The sequence below is a fragment of the Bicyclus anynana genome, chromosome 4 (assembly GCF_947172395.1).
Source record: "Bicyclus anynana chromosome 4, ilBicAnyn1.1, whole genome shotgun sequence".
NCBI classification, from domain to species: Eukaryota; Metazoa; Arthropoda; class Insecta; order Lepidoptera; family Nymphalidae; genus Bicyclus; species Bicyclus anynana.
This window is the reverse complement of record NC_069086.1, coordinates 2863867-2881440: the sequence shown is the minus strand read 5'-3', so window position 1 is coordinate 2881440 and position 17574 is coordinate 2863867. Positions and strand designations below refer to the sequence as shown.

Below are 17574 nucleotides of genomic sequence, written 5' to 3'. Positions count from 1 at the left end.
AGTGGTGTCACTAAATTCGGATTACTTTTTGCGTTGATTTTGTAGGGACGTAACCTATCTATAGTATAAAATTTATCATTGACACAGTACTATTCCAATGAAAATAAAAATCTGCAGGTTTATAAATAAATAAAAAACACTATACGCTTTTTACGACATAGCAGAATCTTCTGAAGGCGCTTAATAAAAATGTAGTAAAACCTTATAGCAACAACCAATATAAAATCCACAATTTGCTCCAACAAACACGATCAAATATTATCCCTTAACGCTGTCGATTTCCAAGGCATTGAGTGAAATCGGATTTCTAAGGTATAACGATAAAAGTTACAAAAAAAATCCTTCAGTTGCTGACATCAAAAGAAAATCGGAATGGGGGTCTTTATAGAAGTTTCGCTCTGCGAAATATTATCTGTGGTTTTCTTAATAAAAGATTTTCAATCGAATGGGCATGGTATAATACTGTTATAATATGTTCATTATCATTAACGACCCATATTCGGCTCACTATTGAGCACGAGTCTCCTCTCGTCTCAGCTAATAGTGTACCACACTAGCCCAATGCGGATTCCTAGACTTCACACACATTGAGAAAATTGTCATGTCTGCAGGTATCCTCACGAGATTTTTCCATGCACACAACTGAAAAGTTGGAGGTGCATGCCCCGGATCAGATTTGAACCGCCCTACGAATCAAAGATAGAGGTCATATCTACTAGGCTATCATGAGCCTTATAATATGTTACCAATACGAAAGCCCACTTAAAGTATGATCAAAGATTTTCGAGTCAATTTAATGTCCCGTAATTGCATCCGTTTTCTAAAGCTAACGCTTTTATTCCGTGAATGCGCCAAACATTGTACATTTAATATTAACACGAATCCCAAATCCCACGGGAACCATGACGGGACGGGGTGGGATAAAATGCCCACGACTTCATCCGAGTGAATTTTGTTTTTATACAAATCCCCAGGGAAAAAGCCAAATCCATTTTTGCATGAAAAAGGAACATCCATACAAACTTTCGAGTTTATAAAATTGGAGTGTGCTTGAATACCTACCTATATTAAATTAAACACACAGCTATATAACAAAACCTTCATTTCGAGTGTAGTTGCTCGTCCATATATTTAAAATAATGAGTCAAAAGCAGGTAACAAAAGTTTAATAGAACGGTGCCAGCCATAAACTGAGTGATAAACCAGCTAAATAACAATATCAGCACACTCGTAACTCGAAATTCCACAGTATAGCTAAATGTTTACGGCCCTAAAGGGACCTCCCTGCAGGACCTCAGCCTATAAACAACATTAACTTATTATAATTAGGGTAGCACCTGATAACAATTATCTCCTACTATAATATACTTATCTACTGGTATGTAATCATTTAGAAAGTTATTTGTGTAGATACTTTTCCATTGTCACGGAAGGTCTAAGTATTTGAAGATATGAAATAACTTCTACTTCCTGATATAAATATCTTGTCATAAAAAGGTAAAGGTATCTATCATGCCTATCTAACTATCCTATCCTATCGTGCCCAATGTTTCTAGGTTTTTCATATTACACTTCGACAATTGAGGGGTAGCAGGGTTATTTTAAATCTCGGTGTGCCATTCAAATAATGAGTTACTAGATAATTTTTCATGACATTTTACCGTTACTTTAATCATCTAACATAGTTATTTCAACAATATGACCTTGTTGATTACTCCATTTTTTATCAAGTGGCACTGATTTTTCGTTTTTACGATCATATAACGTAATTATGTGTACAGTGGTATGCGCGGTGGATTTACAAAACTGAGGTCCTAGGTTCGCTCTCCGGCTGGGCCGATTGCGATTTTCTTAATTGGTCCAGGTCTGGCTGGTGGCAGGCTTCGGCACCGGTACCGGCAAAGACTTACCGCCAAGCGATTTAGCGTTGCGGTACGATGTCGTGTAGAAATCGAAAGGTGTGTGGATTTTCCTCCTCCTCCTAACAAGTTAGCCCGCTTCCAACTTAGACTGCATCATCACTTACCACCAGATGAGATTGTAGTCAAGGGCTAACTTGTAAAAAATAAAAATAATAATAATAATAAATAATAATATAACTCTGCTGGATCCTTAACATCTGCTACCTCCGAAAGCCACCGCACGGTCCTCCATAGTTGTCTACACAATAAATCGACTTCAAGGTCCCATTATATTTAAATTCATCTTGATCGTTTAGCCGTGAAAATATAACAGACAGACAGAAAGACTTACTTTCGCATTTATAATATAGATGTTCAATGTATAATTAAATATTGTGCAACAATAAATATTCATTTAATTACCCACAATAATGTCGTCCAGTGAATCTAAAGAGACATCTGAAAGGCGTTATTTATTGGACAGAATGAAAGTCGCCCGCTGAGTTAATTGTTAACCGCCCGCCCGCCGTCGCGCGGCGCCCGACTAATTACGCTGTACTGAAACATTGTTTTTTGTTCTTTATACACGTAATTGACTTTCCCTGATTATATTATTGGACATCCGATCAGATCTCAATAGTTAGACCTTTTTGTGACAGAGTTCAAAGTCAAAATAAATTTATTTAAAGTATAGTTCGTGCGCTGTAGCTAAGTGCGGGTGACAGTTCATTTTACTCATAAAAGTTTGCCGCGATTTACATAATATCGTCATGCGGCAACTGTCACCCACACCTTGACACAGCGCAAGATGTATAAGGCTTTCTTTACAAACACTTTTGAAACGTCGAGTTAATTATGGTGATAAGTAAAATCACTCAGGGCTCGTCAGGCGAAGCACTACCTCCACGCTCAATAGGCTGTCTAGCGGCGCCTTTCTGCCGCTAGGCAGCCTTCCTGTATTCCGGTGTAAAGATTATAAAATGTCTAATGCTGGCGTACAGGTACCTTGTGTTCCTTGCACGCCCGGCGAAGTGTTGTCTGTTTATGGTTTTCCACTTACCTACCATTAGATAAAATTAGAAAAAGGAGTAATTATGTTTGTTGGATCTGTCAAAACAGTTATCTGTCTCTATAATATGCTGGTAGGTTTATTTAACAAATAGAATGTAAATATACAACAGACTGTTGAGTATTCGTACAATAAACGCCAGGGAATAGACGTTCTAGTAAACAATGAGTCCCCTCATCTAAAGGGTTATTAATCGTAAGCACCTAATCGTTTACAAACAACGCTTACCTCAGGTGAAGTCCCTTTGATGCGGCCACATGGTTTGAACTAAAATCTGCAACAATAAATGGCGGTTAGCAATGCGGGCGATAAATTAACTGGGAAATTGCCTGTATTATTAGCTGGAGCGCTATTATACAGGATGTCCCGTAAATATTACGACATGCTCTAAAGTTTGATAGGTGACATCAAGGTGACTTTTAACAAATTAATAGATTTATGACTTTTAATGAAAATTAACAATATTAGACGTATAAAGATGACAAAGTTTTTGCGAGTTATTGCCGCCGAATGTCTCGAAGTCGCCTTCGTGTTCTTTCGTTTCGCTTTGTGCAATCTCGCGCTCGGGTTGGCTTATATTTAAGTAAGTGCGGCGTAAGGCGCCGCGTATTTAGGCTCGAACATTTTTCTAAAAAAATACATAAATCGCTACCTTCAGTGCAATTTTGTCGTACGTACGTACGAGTATGTGCTGAAAAAATACTTAAACGTTGATTTTATTTTATATATTTATTTTTGAATAGTTGTTTCAGAAGTATAAATTTTTCTACTGCAATTTTTTTTTCCAATTACTAATTATTTTTTATGTTCAACATTTTTTTTGTATGTACTTTTAACGGTCACATTGGAAAAAAAATGTTTTAGGCAAAGTTGTAGATCTAAGCAATGTACTAACTAAAGTATGTCGTAATATTTACGGAACACCCTGAATATATTATAACTATGTTTTTACTACAGTGAGAGCTACGAATCCTTCTATCTCTCTACAATTTTTTCTTATACAAAGAGTGATAGAGACAAATTCGATTCTCACACGGTCGGGTTAGAAAACTACTAACGTAAAACTAACACGCTTAGATAATATACATATACTCGTAGGTAGAAAACTAAAATATAACCTTTAAGATTATGCCCAGCTATGTAAACTTGATAAAACAATAAATTTTCATTTCATTTCATTTCATTTCATTTCATAAGATTTGTCTTAGATAGGTATTTATATTTGGTAACATAATCTATACTAATCTTATAAAGCTAAAGAGTTTGTTTGTTTGTTTGATTGAACGCGCTAATCTCAGGAATTACTGGTCCGATTTGAAAAATTCTTTCAGTGTTAGATAGCCCATTTATCGAGGAAGGCTATAGGCTATATATTATCTCCGTATTCCTACGGGAACGGGAACCACGCGGTCGAAACCGCGCGGCGTCAGCTAGTATCAACATAAACGTAATAGGTGAAGTATGTCAAAGTCACATAGAACTTGAACATAATTCAGTTAATGCAGTTTAATAAATAATTAACTAAGTTCACAGTTCGCTTCGAATATGTGCTTGCATGTTGAACTAATTAGGTTACTAATAAATAGTTTCACGTCGGTGTCAGAATAACTATAAGAAAATCATCTTCTTGCTTTATATTTTATCAAAAAGATATCAGTTTTCCATTTTACAAATAAAGTATTCCATTTTTGAAACAGTATTAGGACAAATACAATAAGGGCATCAAATTCAATGAGTGGCTCATTTCTTCTCCTCTATCTTCTGGAAAAAGTTCCATTAAAATCAGTTCATCCGTTCCAAAGATTAGCCCGGAGAAACATACAGACAAAAATTAAAAAAAAAACTTAGATTGTGTAAATAACTATAAGCATTTGAGAACAAAGTTATTTTGAAGTCTCAGAGCGACACTTAAAAGACGGATAAATAAAGAATATTATTTGCTACAAATGCTTTTTTTTGTAAATTCAAATTAACATAATATTATTTGACTTGACTTTATCAATGGATAAAATCCTTAAGTACGTTTGAATAATGTTAGTTGACATTTGAATAAAGAATGTTTCTATGATTTGATTTATGATAAGAAAAATAATTTCATATAGATAGGGTTCATCAACCCTAAATATTTTTTTTTATTGAGCACGTATAGTGTTGCCTATGTTTAAGATATTATTGAGCTAACCTAAATTCATAATACAGTTCAATCAACCCACAGACCTAACTGGCTTCTACGTGATATCGTACTGGAACGCTTAATCGCTTGGTGGAACTCTATGCCATCATCATAATTATCAGCCGATAGACGTCCACTGCTTGACTTCTTGTAAATATTTTCAACACTAACCGGTTACTGTCGCGAAAGATTTTATGGTTGTTTGTTACTCTACTAAACCGATTTGAATGAAATTTACCCGAGATTAACATTTTTATCCCGAAAAAATCCATTGTTTCCGGCGATTTGCGTAAAACTGATGGTTATGATGGTATAAATGTTTGTCACTCTTCCACGCCGCGACTATTGAACCGAATTAGCTGAACTTTGGAATGGAGATGGATTATAGCCTGGATTAACACATAGGTTTTTTATCCCGGATAAATTGATTTGCGTGTAGGTACATACTCATTTTTCGCGGGTAAGACCGCGGGGCGCAGCTAGTGACAATATGAAACACTCCACCTACGCTGACACCTAGTATACTTACACTGCTCTTTTGGTGCGGGGTCGCCATTCCACCACTTTGGGACTCCAACCTCCACGGCTCTTCAAATTATGTGCACCGCCCATTGCCACTTCATCTTCGCGATTCTTTAAACTATTTCATATAGAGCCTCAATAGCTCAACGGTAAAGTGGTCGTACTCATCACCGAGGCGTTCGATCCACGCACCGTTGGACTATTGCCATACCCACTCCTAATAAAGTCTTTCCCGACTAGTTGGAGGGGAGTGGGAATATTGGTCATATTTAAAAGATATAGCAAATATTTTTTTAACTAAATATACATATTTTATAATTAAAAATACATAATAGCTCGTTCCATAGTCCGTTGAGTGATTTTACTACAGAATATTAAATACCAAGTTCTTTTATTTTCTGTGGTCTTTTGGATATATTGGATAGAAATTAGCCACTGTCGATGTTCACCATCTAACCAGCCCCTGTAGCCAAGTGGCGCGTCGATTTACTTTCTACGATTGCAATCGCTTCGAAAACTACAGAAATGTATGGCAATGACATTTGCTATCGACAGGTCACGTGATCAAGATCTGTCATTCCAATACATTTTTCTAGTTTTCTAAGCTTTTGCGATCGTAGAAAGAGAATCGACGCCACTTGGCTACAGGGGCAGAGTTATCGTAGTATCGTGGTTTAGAACATGTTATTTAAACTCAATTCAAGCTGGAAATTAAACCAGAATCTAATTATAACCATAAAAACGGTAAAGAAAACGCTGTGTAATTACGTATTAATTAACGCGCGCGGTTATTGCGTAGACGCGCGGATCAAAGTAGGCTCTCAATTTGTTTTAATTATAAAGTTAATCAACATTTTATATTCCCTAGATTATTATTAAGACTTTTCACTGATATATTCTTTGCTAGCTTACTTGTGATGACGTCACACAGTTTTTAAAAGGTACCATATATTCCGAATACTGGCTTTTAGTCAAAATATGCATTTAATAGACGGCCTCCGTGGCGCAGTGGTATGCGCGGTGGATATACAATACGGAGGTCCTGGGTTCGATCCGCGGCTGGGCAGGTTTTCTTAATTGGTCCAGGCCTGGCTGGTGGGAGGCTTCGGCCGTGGCTAGTTACTACCCTACCGACAAAGACGTACTGCCAAGCGATTTAGTGTTCAGGTACGATGTCGTATAGAAACCGAAAGGGGTGTGGATTTTCATCATCCTCCTAACAAGTTAGCCCGCTTCCATTTTAGATTGCATCATCACTTACCATTAGGCGAGATTGTAGTCAAGGGCTAATTTTTAAAGAATAAAAAAAAAACTTAGTTTTATTTCCACGCATTATTTGAGAAAAGTACTATACAAGTCTTGGTCAACTAGGGATTGATGGACTTAGGTATGTGTGCCTCGGCTTCGCCTCGGCCCACAGATTCGTCCACCAATGCCCCTCTTGCCGGACGCTGCAGTAATGTTCTATAATGCAATGTGCATTCGTATTTTTATGGTCAATATAATATGGTACTCGCTAGGCTACAATGGGGATGATGACTAGGTTTGAATATATTGATTTTTATGATACATTTGGATAAATATGGTCAATGTTAACTAATTTATATATAAAAAGCAAAGATTGTCTGGATATTTGCAAAATAAATGAGATTATAAAATTTCAAAATCTATTAAAAATCTTTTATTGTAATTAGATGAAAATTCATACAGTTTTAGCTTCTTTACATTAAATGTGACGTTTTTTAATATATGAACTATAAACATAAACGCACAAATAACAAAGATATTAGTAATTTTGTTTGTACGCACATACAATTCTGACGATTATTACATTGCCTACGACGTCACTAGTTCGTGCCATTTTGTATGGGGCGTTTTTCAGGGATCCGCGGTATCGCCGCAAATCTGACCCTTTAAATCACTGTAGCTCCGAAAGTAATGATCGCAGATACCCTGTTCCTTTTACAAAATTGCTTTACTATTAGCGTACTGTTCATTTATATACAATTTAAAAAACTGTCAGCATCCCTATTACCTATGCAATAATAACTACCCTATGGAAAGCATGTAAAGGTCTGGGAATTGACGGACTTGCCTAGAGTTGTGCCTATTCACTCTTTACTTGAATGTGTTTAGAATTTAAGCGGCAGGAAATAAAGGCCAGGAAAGGCATTCCTCACTTTAGCCGTGTGGTTGTACATAATTCGGTATCTACGAGTAGTTATCATATTTTTTGCTACGAATTCCGTAGCAGTGTCGTAGCAAAATTCTGAAAGATCTCTGCAGCAATAAACACGTATTTCCCGGACAAGCTTTCACAATACGACTGAACAATACGTCTTTATAAGCAAAAGTATTTGCATTATAAGATAAGACGAGCGTAGATCAGTTAAATTTAAATATTTTTTGCACCAGGATGTTTAATTCATGAGCCTTTTCTTGTAACTTGTACAGCGCCATCAGTTTGTTGTTTGGCCTTTGTGGTTATGGAAATGAGACCCAGGATTCGATACCCCGGAGGAGATTCGTGTCCTGGGTCAGGATAAAAATGTTGGGTTTCCTTTTCCCGGATCATCCCACAGTTAATAAGTTGGTGGTGTTACTTTGGAGCAAGTTTAGTTGTCGATCCCGGTAATTATCATTAACATCATAAAAGCATTAAAAATCAAAGTTCATTTATTTCAATTATGCTTAGTTTACAAGCACTTTTAAAACGTCATATAATAATATTATCAGATAATAGTGATAATAATTGATCAAAATCTTAAAACTAAACTTACAAGGTTTCATTCCAAACGCCTTTGTCACCATAAAACACGCGAGCCAATGTATTGGAGCAGCAACGTGGTGGGTTCCAGCTCCATGCCTTTCTTTCCTCTCCTCATGGGTATAAGGAGGTTCTGGCCCTCTATTGAGCTCACCAATTCCCAGGACTTACTGATCTTACTGTCATATAGGCTGAAGCGCGGCAGGGCGAGCGTTGTACTTGCTCTGTATGGAACCATTAAGCCATAGGCTCCCGACCGAACTTTTTTACCACGGCGGTTATTCTCATGTTAAGATTAACGCAGGAGACATTATAGTGCACAAGTGTGTGCAAGCAATCTCTATTCCCTCACTCTTATGAATCGATAGTATGTCAGACCGACACGACCGGTAAGAGATCAGGCGCAGGACCGATCTACTTCCTCTCCGAGGGACGGTGACGTACTAACACAACAACTTCCCAACTCTAGGTTGCTATTAAGAAAAAGGATTCGAACCCTGGACCTCACTGTACGTAGTCGAATCAGCTTACCAATGAGGCAGTTAATAATAGGGTGATAATGATAAAATATACGTGTAAACATCTCCAGTTTCGTCATTGTAAACACAGGCGCCATTTTGACGCCTAATTTATATCATGGTTATTGCCTCTGAAGGTAATTACATACCAACGATAATCGCGAGCAATTCAGTGTCATGATTCACGATATGCCTGCACAATTATAGGGAGAACGATCGTCTCGAATGGCCCTAATGTAGACAAATTGGCGCGAAAGACAAACGACCCGTAATTAATTAGATTCATGCCTTGTTTGCAACTGTGCCGTACCATGGAACAAAGGGAGGATGAAATCGCCTGGTCACGAGTCGTGGGTAAATGATAAAACAAAAGCTTGACTTTATTTATTTAAGCCCTAGTGCAAAAAGACTGATGTTACAAGTTTGACCGCTATACGTCTCTGTCTATCTATAATACAAATGCGAAAGTAAGTCTGTCTGTCTGTCTGTTACATTTTCACGGCTAAACGGCTGAACAAGATGAATTTTGGTATAATGGTAAATTAAACCTTAGAGCAAAACATTGGGTACTTTTTGACCCTATGTAATAAAAATAGAAAGGGGTGAAATTGGGGTTGAAAGTTTGTATGGAAAATCCTTAAATTTTAGAGTTACAGTTTTCAAGATTTTTTCATAACTCATAACAAAATACTAAGTATAATGCGATTCAAGAATTTTTAAAATTCAACCCATAAAGAGGTGAAATAGGGGTTGAAAGTTTACATTGAAATTCACGCGGACGAAGTCGCGGGCGTCCGCTAGTTTGTAGTTAAAAAATTCGATGTGCTTTGAACATGGATTTCTTGTATTAAATTATATTCTCTGAATTGCTACTATACAGTTTAGTTAGTAGACTAGTCACAGACACTTGTGACAGCACCAGGCAGACTACGGGTAGATCTTAGCAGATAAATAACTCAATCTCTCTTGTTTTGTTTCAATTTGTCCCCGAGTTCCTTTGTCTACCCCTACAGTTGTTTGTTATGTTTTTACAAAGAAAACAGGAATAAAGAGAATATTTGTAACGTGCAAGTGTATTAGAGTATGGCTTTCAACAAAACAGGCTCAAACAAGAAGAAATGAATGTGGAAAAAAGTGATAAACACAGGATTCTATGCCCTCAACTGGACATTTCTCGAATTAATTTATGTTGGAGATGTACTATGGTTGCCATCCCAATTTTAGCATGTAGCACGTTAGTAGTACGTAGGTACTAACGGCAAATCCTGTGTTCCGAACTGTTAGAGTTACTAGTCATTATAAACAGACAAACGTAACGTTTAAAAAGTGCTTGTTAAAGCCTTGAAATAAATATATTATGGATTTTCATTTGATTTTCAAATTCAAAATATATTTATTTCAAATAGGTTTAGTTTACAAGCAATTTCGAATCGTCAAGTTTGACTATTTTGTAAAAATTCTACCAACTTCTTCTTCGGCCGAGAAGAGACGACAAGAAACTCAACAGTTGCTCTTTTGAAAAAGATATCATACAATATTACAATAATTTATAATAGGCTAGTTGACACTTTTTATTAATTGGTCTTAAATTGCACAAAATCGTTCTAATAAGAGTGAAAAAAATATATAATTTTTTTATATTGATTGTGATTGCATGAAAATTTTAATTTCTAAATATTTTTTGACAATACGAGCCAAAACGCCTGTCGGCCATGACGGTCTATATTTTAACTGTTTCATGACGTTACTTTAACAAACCCCTTGCAAACGGATAGTTTGACAAAAATATTGGTTAACAATTAGTTTGACGTTTAGTACATCAAATAACATTATGACATCACAAAATGGACGACGTTTTTGACGTTTGGCAAATTTTTAAAAATACACGATTTTTAAATTAAGCTTTATAAGAAATTCTTAACTTTTATTAATTAATATCGATATATTTCAGACCCTTATTCCATGTAGATACTATACGAAATTAATATTATTTATGTTAAATTTGATAATATGAGTCTTATTTATGAATGTTATTTAAACGGGTACATACCACGATAAAACGACGAGATTTTTATTGTCGATATTTCGACCCAGTTGCATGGATCGTGGTCACGACGGGACTGAAGTTGCGAGATGAGAAGTGAAGTCAGCTGTTAGGGGCAAAATCGATCTACCCTCTTTCTTGTTCTTTTTCTTTTTTCAACGACCTCGCGTTTTTGGCTGTTTAGGCAAACCACACTCACGACATCGCTTTTGTTATTATGCGTGTCGCGGCGCCCTCTTAGTTTGCACAATTCTACCACCGGGTTCCACTCGCTGGCTAGTTTGAAGCCATCTTCCCGATTGAAATTTTTGTATTTTCGAATTTCAATGGCTTCTCGAACTACTCGGGGTATATAGTGGCGGTCCGTGGAAATAATGTGTGGATTATGGATCTCAATCCAATGTTTAGTTCCCGGTTGTAGAATGTGATCAGCTATCGCAGACTTTTGCGGGTCAGCAGAACAAGAAAGAGGGTAGATCGATTTTGCCCCTAACAGCTGACTTCACTTCTCATCTCGCAACTTCAGTCCCGTCGTGACCACGATCCATGCAACTGGGTCGAAATATCGACAATAAAAATCTCGTCGTTTTATCGTGGTATGTACCCGTTTAAATAACATTCATAATGAACAACCACGAAATAAGTTTAAAATCATGAGTCTTATTGTCAACCTCATTAAAATTTCTTTTAGTTTTACTTCCTGTGTGAAGCTTTTTTGATTTTTTCTGTTTCATTCTTTCCTACGTACCATGAAAAGTACTGTTGTTTTTTTCTTTTCTTCCTGAGCACAAATTATTAATATTAATGTTTCACGTGTCACGTTGACAGCTCACCAGGTTCTGCACTCATTGGAGCGTATCTGTATTGTTACGTGTAATTTTATCTAGTCATCGTGAAACCATTATAATGTTGATAGAATTAGCTATTTTAAAGTAGGCTGGGCGAGGCTTTATCCAGTTAATATTGAGGGATTGAAATATCTACATAATATATTCTTTGTATTAATTTAGCAACAATTTCTTTTTATTCAATAAAGATTTGAATTTAAGTCAATGAAGATTTGACCTTGGAGCCACCGCGCACCTCCAATGCGGTTTTGCGTTTTTATTTTACTCTGTAACCCTTATCACTAGAACTCTATACACAGAGACACAGGTATTTTCAAACTAACTCGCCACCTCCGTAGCCACTTCTGGGTAAAACACAATTTTACCAACTAAAAATACTGCAAAGTGATTTAGCATAGAAACAAAACTTTATACCTCTTTTAAGTAGATTCATTGTCATCTTACGACGTATTTTAACTGAGTACGGAGCCAAGGGACAACTTGTCATTAAATAAATAAAAATATAGTTTAAAAACTACATATAACCCGATTACGAAAAAATAAAAGGGAGAAACAATTCAGTACTTTCAGTTAACATCAACATCATATCAGCCGATGGACGTCCACTGCAGGACATAGGCCTTTTGAAGGGACTTCCAAACATCACGATACTGAGCCACCTGCATCCAGCGAATCCCTGCGACTCGCTTGATGTCGTCAGTCCACCTGGTGGGGGGGTCGGCCAACACTGCGCTTACTAGTACGGGGTCTCCATTCCAGCACTTTGGGACCCCAACGTCCATCGGCTCTTCGAACTTTGTGCCCCGCCCATTACCACTTCAGCTTCGCAACTCGTTGAGCTATGTCTGTGACTTTGATTCTTCTGCGTATCTCCTCATTTCTGACTCGATCACGCAGAGATACTCCTAAAATAGCTCGTTCTATCGCCCGCTGTGTGACTCTGAGCCATCTAATGAGGCCCATAGTTAGCGACCAAGTCTCGGAACCATAGGTCATCGCTGGCAACACGCACGGTCAGTTAACATACACTGCCATAATCATTACCTACCATGGGGGTGAAACTTCCGCACAGTTCGCTTACGTAAAATATTTTGTATGAAGTGCTGTCTTCCAGCGCTCACGGTACAAAAACTTAAACGAAGTTTTCTCAGGCACAGTATAGATGGCACGCATGAAGCACATTATTTGATTAAAATCACTCCTGTCACTTCCAAACTATGACAATTTTAAAAAATATAGTTTTAAATATGACAGTTTAGCTGTCTTTGAATTTTTTCTGTTGTTGCTATAGTGACATGTTGTTTAAAACTTGGTGACAGTGGTGAACGAAAAATATTAAAATAAGATGTAATCGGTACAAATAAGTGATTATAATGGGTATTACTTGTGGATTTGGTGTGCATAATTAATAATTAACCATGGAACATGCTCGACCACCATCGGAACTATGCTCAGAAGGCGGCCCGGTGTGTCGCGAAACGGCGTGGCGAAAATGTCGCCAGCAATTTTACGTGTTCTTAAAGGTGACCAGTGTGTAGATGTTATCAGTGGTTATTTATAATCCTAAACGTCAATATTCATAGTTGGTGCACTAATGTTATCAGGCTGCTGAAGTGCATTAAGATATTTTCATAATCACAAAAGAAAAAAATAAATCGTTGAATAATAAGAATCTTCTTTTCTTTCTTTGATTAAAAATCCTTTAATATTTGAAGGATTATTGCAGTTTGTTTTCCTTATTTCTATATATTTATAAAATTTGGCAATATTAAATATTTGGGTACATTAGTATTATATAGTGAAATAGGTGATTTTGTAAATATTATGTTTGTTAAATTTTTTTCATTAATAATATATAAGAATTAAGGTAAACAAACAGCAATAGTCATACAACTAAAATATAGATTGTACTCGTAGAGAGTACGCCATCTATGGGTAGCCAATAAATCTAATTAGAATGCGTCATCTAGTGATCACGGTACATAAATTTTTTAACTGAAATGCGAGTTGCGTATCTATCTCAATATATAATGTATCATCTATGTTACCTACCCTTCCTTTTGGCTTCGCCATAGTCGGGGAAAAATAGCTTGACTTTTAATGTACTTTTCTTTTAAAAACAATCTTTTCATAGAGATCTTACTCTTACTTTACATTATTTAATTTTGACGTTGAAATATGTTTAATATAATATTCACAGAACGAAGCATATTATTTCAGTATAATATTTAGAATTTTAAATGACTCGTTAAGGAGTTTTAGTTGTTCCCTACTTAAGCTGAATAAATAACTTATTATAAAAGCTTTTACTGTTGTTCGAATGAACGTTGTCGAGCGATCCATTATATGTATAAACATTAGAATCTGTATTTAAATATTTTAAAGCGTTTATTATAAATGTACTTTGTAACATAGCGACAGGGAACTGACGGGGAAATCCTACTGTTATTATTAGGTACTAATAACGGGGCGACTGAATAGAGCTCGGAGTTTTAGGGTTCCGTAGTCAATCAGTAAGCTTTATTATAGTCTGACTAGTTCTTTGATAACACTCCCATGATATGCGGGCGACAGGGGGTAAGACAGCGCGGGTGTGAAATCGTGCGTGCGGTGAAGTGACGTGCATCAGTCGTGGTCGCTACACGCCCCCCGGCCCGCGCGTAACATCAGGAGTGTTACGAACGAAGTTGTCAAGCTATACATAGTTTTGCCACGTCCTTCTGTACGTCTGTCTGTCCATCCGCAACATTTCAGCAGAAGTGTATCAAAATGGCAATATAAAATCTGGAAAAATATGTACAAATGTAAAATTGGGATGAATTTATTTTTCGCGATCTGTTTTTTTTTTAATTAGAAGTCAATGCCATAAAAAGAAAACGGCGCCAACTTTTTTATTTTTATTTATTTATTCAACGCCAAACTATTTAAAATTACGTGTTTCATCATTTCATTCATTACGTGTGTCATTTGACTCATTTGGGATCGTTACACGACCAACAGGTATCAATAGTTTTGTATTATGGTGTGAGGTTTTGTATTGAGTAAATTACCAAATAAAGTAAAATATTATTATATCATGGTTAAAACATTTCCTTGTTCTTTTTGTAAATGCCGTAAACAGCACTCATTCAACGAGCCAGTTTAAATTATAATGAATATTTATCCTTATTGAATTACGGTTAATTAATCTATGAAGTAATGTTTACATTTGGATATGTACGCGATGCTAAGTAGAAACAATCGACAATACAAACTATATAAATAAAAATCGATTTAAAAAAGCAGTCTCACTTTTGGAGAGCCATTTCAGGAAATAATTAAGTTACTTTAATACCGATGTATCACGTAAACATATACTTAAGATGAATCTATTGACACTTCAGAAGTATGTTAAAAGTGTAAAATTTTTCCAAGACCAATCATATAAAACGATACATAACAATCAACAAATCATCCATACATGCAAAAAATAACTCTCTTCTGTCAAACTGGTAAGTTAGACTAAGTAAACCCACCGTTTCTATGGCGCAAAACTTATAAAATGTTATAAAGTACGTAAATAGTCTAGCGTCATGGAAGATTTTTAACCCCGGACATCGCTATTGTTCGCTAGGTGAGGCGACTTGCACCGCTGACTAAGAGAGATCAACTTACGGACCAAGTAAAATGAGAAGATAAAAGATAGAATTATGACCACAAAGGTAGTTTTACTAACATTACATCTCACATTAATATACGATTGTAATCATCTTATTTATCGAAAAATCTCAAAGATTCACGATTAATAAAATCGGCCTATTTCAAACGTCCAAGGCTTACATAAGAGATAGACTTAAGTATTATAGGATAGGGGATTTTTGACGGCCTCCGTGGCGCAGTGGTATGCGCGGTGGATTTAATGACGGAGGTCCTGGGTTCGATCCCCGGCTGGGCTGATTGAGGTTTTCTTAATTGGTCCAGGTCTAGCTGGTGGGAGTTTTCGGCCGTGGCTAGTTACCCTACCGACAATGACGTACCGCCAAGCGATTTAGCGTTCCGGTACGATGTCGTGTGGAAACCGAAAGGAGTGTGGATTTTCATCCTTCTCCTAACAAGTTAGCCCGGTTCCATATTAGATTACATCATCACTTACCATCAGGTGAGATTGTAGTCAATGACTAACTTGTAAAGAAAGAATTTAAAAAAAATACCTGACGTTACGAAAGTGCTTTTAAACTTAAAACTTAAAAAAAAGCTTAAAACTAAGATATAAATGAATATTACTATTGACTATTGACTGTTGATCGGGCTTGGTCACAAGTTAAATTGTTAAAATAATTATTTTTTGAAAGACTACTTAAAATAAACTTTGATTTTGCTGCTTGGTGGCAAAAATAAGCATGAAGATTGGAGGTAGGATCGATCTTTGTCATAATGATGTAGTTAAATGTTTACAATAATATTTTTTATGAATAATTATCCAAATACTAGCGGACGCCCGCGACTTTTTCGCGTGAAATTTAGTTATTCACAAATCCCTCGGAAACCATGGATTTTTCCGAGGTGAAAAGTACGTGTGAATCCACAGTAAAATCCATTCCATTCCAAATTTCAGCCAAATTGATTCAGATAAAGAGTAACAAACATCTATATAAACATCAATACATACTTTCGCGTTTATAATATTAGTAGGAATAGTAGGATTAAAAATCTAAACAATGCCACAGAATACATAATACTAGACAAGTACATATGTTATCCGTGATAGCCTAGTGGATATGACCTCTGCCTCCGATTCCGGAGGGTGTGGTTTCGAATCCGATAAGGGGCATGCACCTCCAACTTTTCAGTTGTGTGCATTTTAAGAAATATCACGTGTCTTAAACGGTGAAGACAAACATCGTGTGGAAACCTGCATACCTGAGAATTTTCTTAATTCTCTGCGTGTGTGAAGTCTGCCAATCCGAATTGGACCAGCATGGTGGACTATTCGCCTAACCCCTCTCATTCTGAGAGAAGACTCGAGCTCAGTAGTGAGCCGATTAAGGGTTGATAACGATAAAAATCTAAACAATGCCACAGAATACATAATACTACACAAGTACAAACGTTTAATATTGTCGATTCGAATGTTTTTGTCGATTGATCTCGTAAAGATGCTGCAGAGTACAGTGTCGGCGAGAAACGTGCGCTCGAAGTGTTTGCTCGGATCTGTGTGGATTTGCCCGACGGATTCCACGGGTTATCGCGGAAACTAATAGAATAAATATTGTATTATTGAATACGTCTACATCCTACATGGTGAACTTCCGCAAAGTAGCTGTTTTAACTCTTTTATTCTATACTAGCGGATACCCGCGATTTCGTCCGCCCTTAGACCTTTAGCTATCATCATCATCATCATCATATCAGCCGATGGACGTCCACTGCAGGACAATGGAAATGGAGTAACTTTCCCCGTTTTCCCAACATTTCCCTTCACTGCTCTGCTCCTATTGATCGTAGTGTGATGAAAAGTATACTATAATCTGCCCATGAGTATGAAGAATAATTGTTCCAAGTTTCGTTAAAATCCGTCGAGTAGTTTTTGTTTCTGAACATACTTGAACATACAGACAGACGAAAACTTTACTGATTACATTTTTGGCATCAGTATCGATCACTGACGTTCCCGTAGGAATACGGGGATAATATATAGCTTATAGCCTTCCTCGATAAATGGGCTATCTAACACTGAAATAATTTTTCAAATC

General features: G+C 36.6%; 1 protein-coding gene across 3 annotated transcripts in view; it reads right to left on the bottom strand.

Annotated features, from left to right (window-relative positions):
- Window positions 1–17574, bottom strand: part of LOC112058332 (adenylyl cyclase 78C) — a 106457-nt gene that overhangs the window by 51484 nt on the left and 37399 nt on the right. For all 3 annotated transcript variants that reach the window (XR_008250823.1, XM_024099094.2, XM_024099118.2), the window contains exon 2: window positions 3199–3244. The gene's annotated coding sequence lies outside the window, so the exon portion shown is untranslated. The remainder of the gene's footprint in view (window positions 1–3198; window positions 3245–17574) is intronic.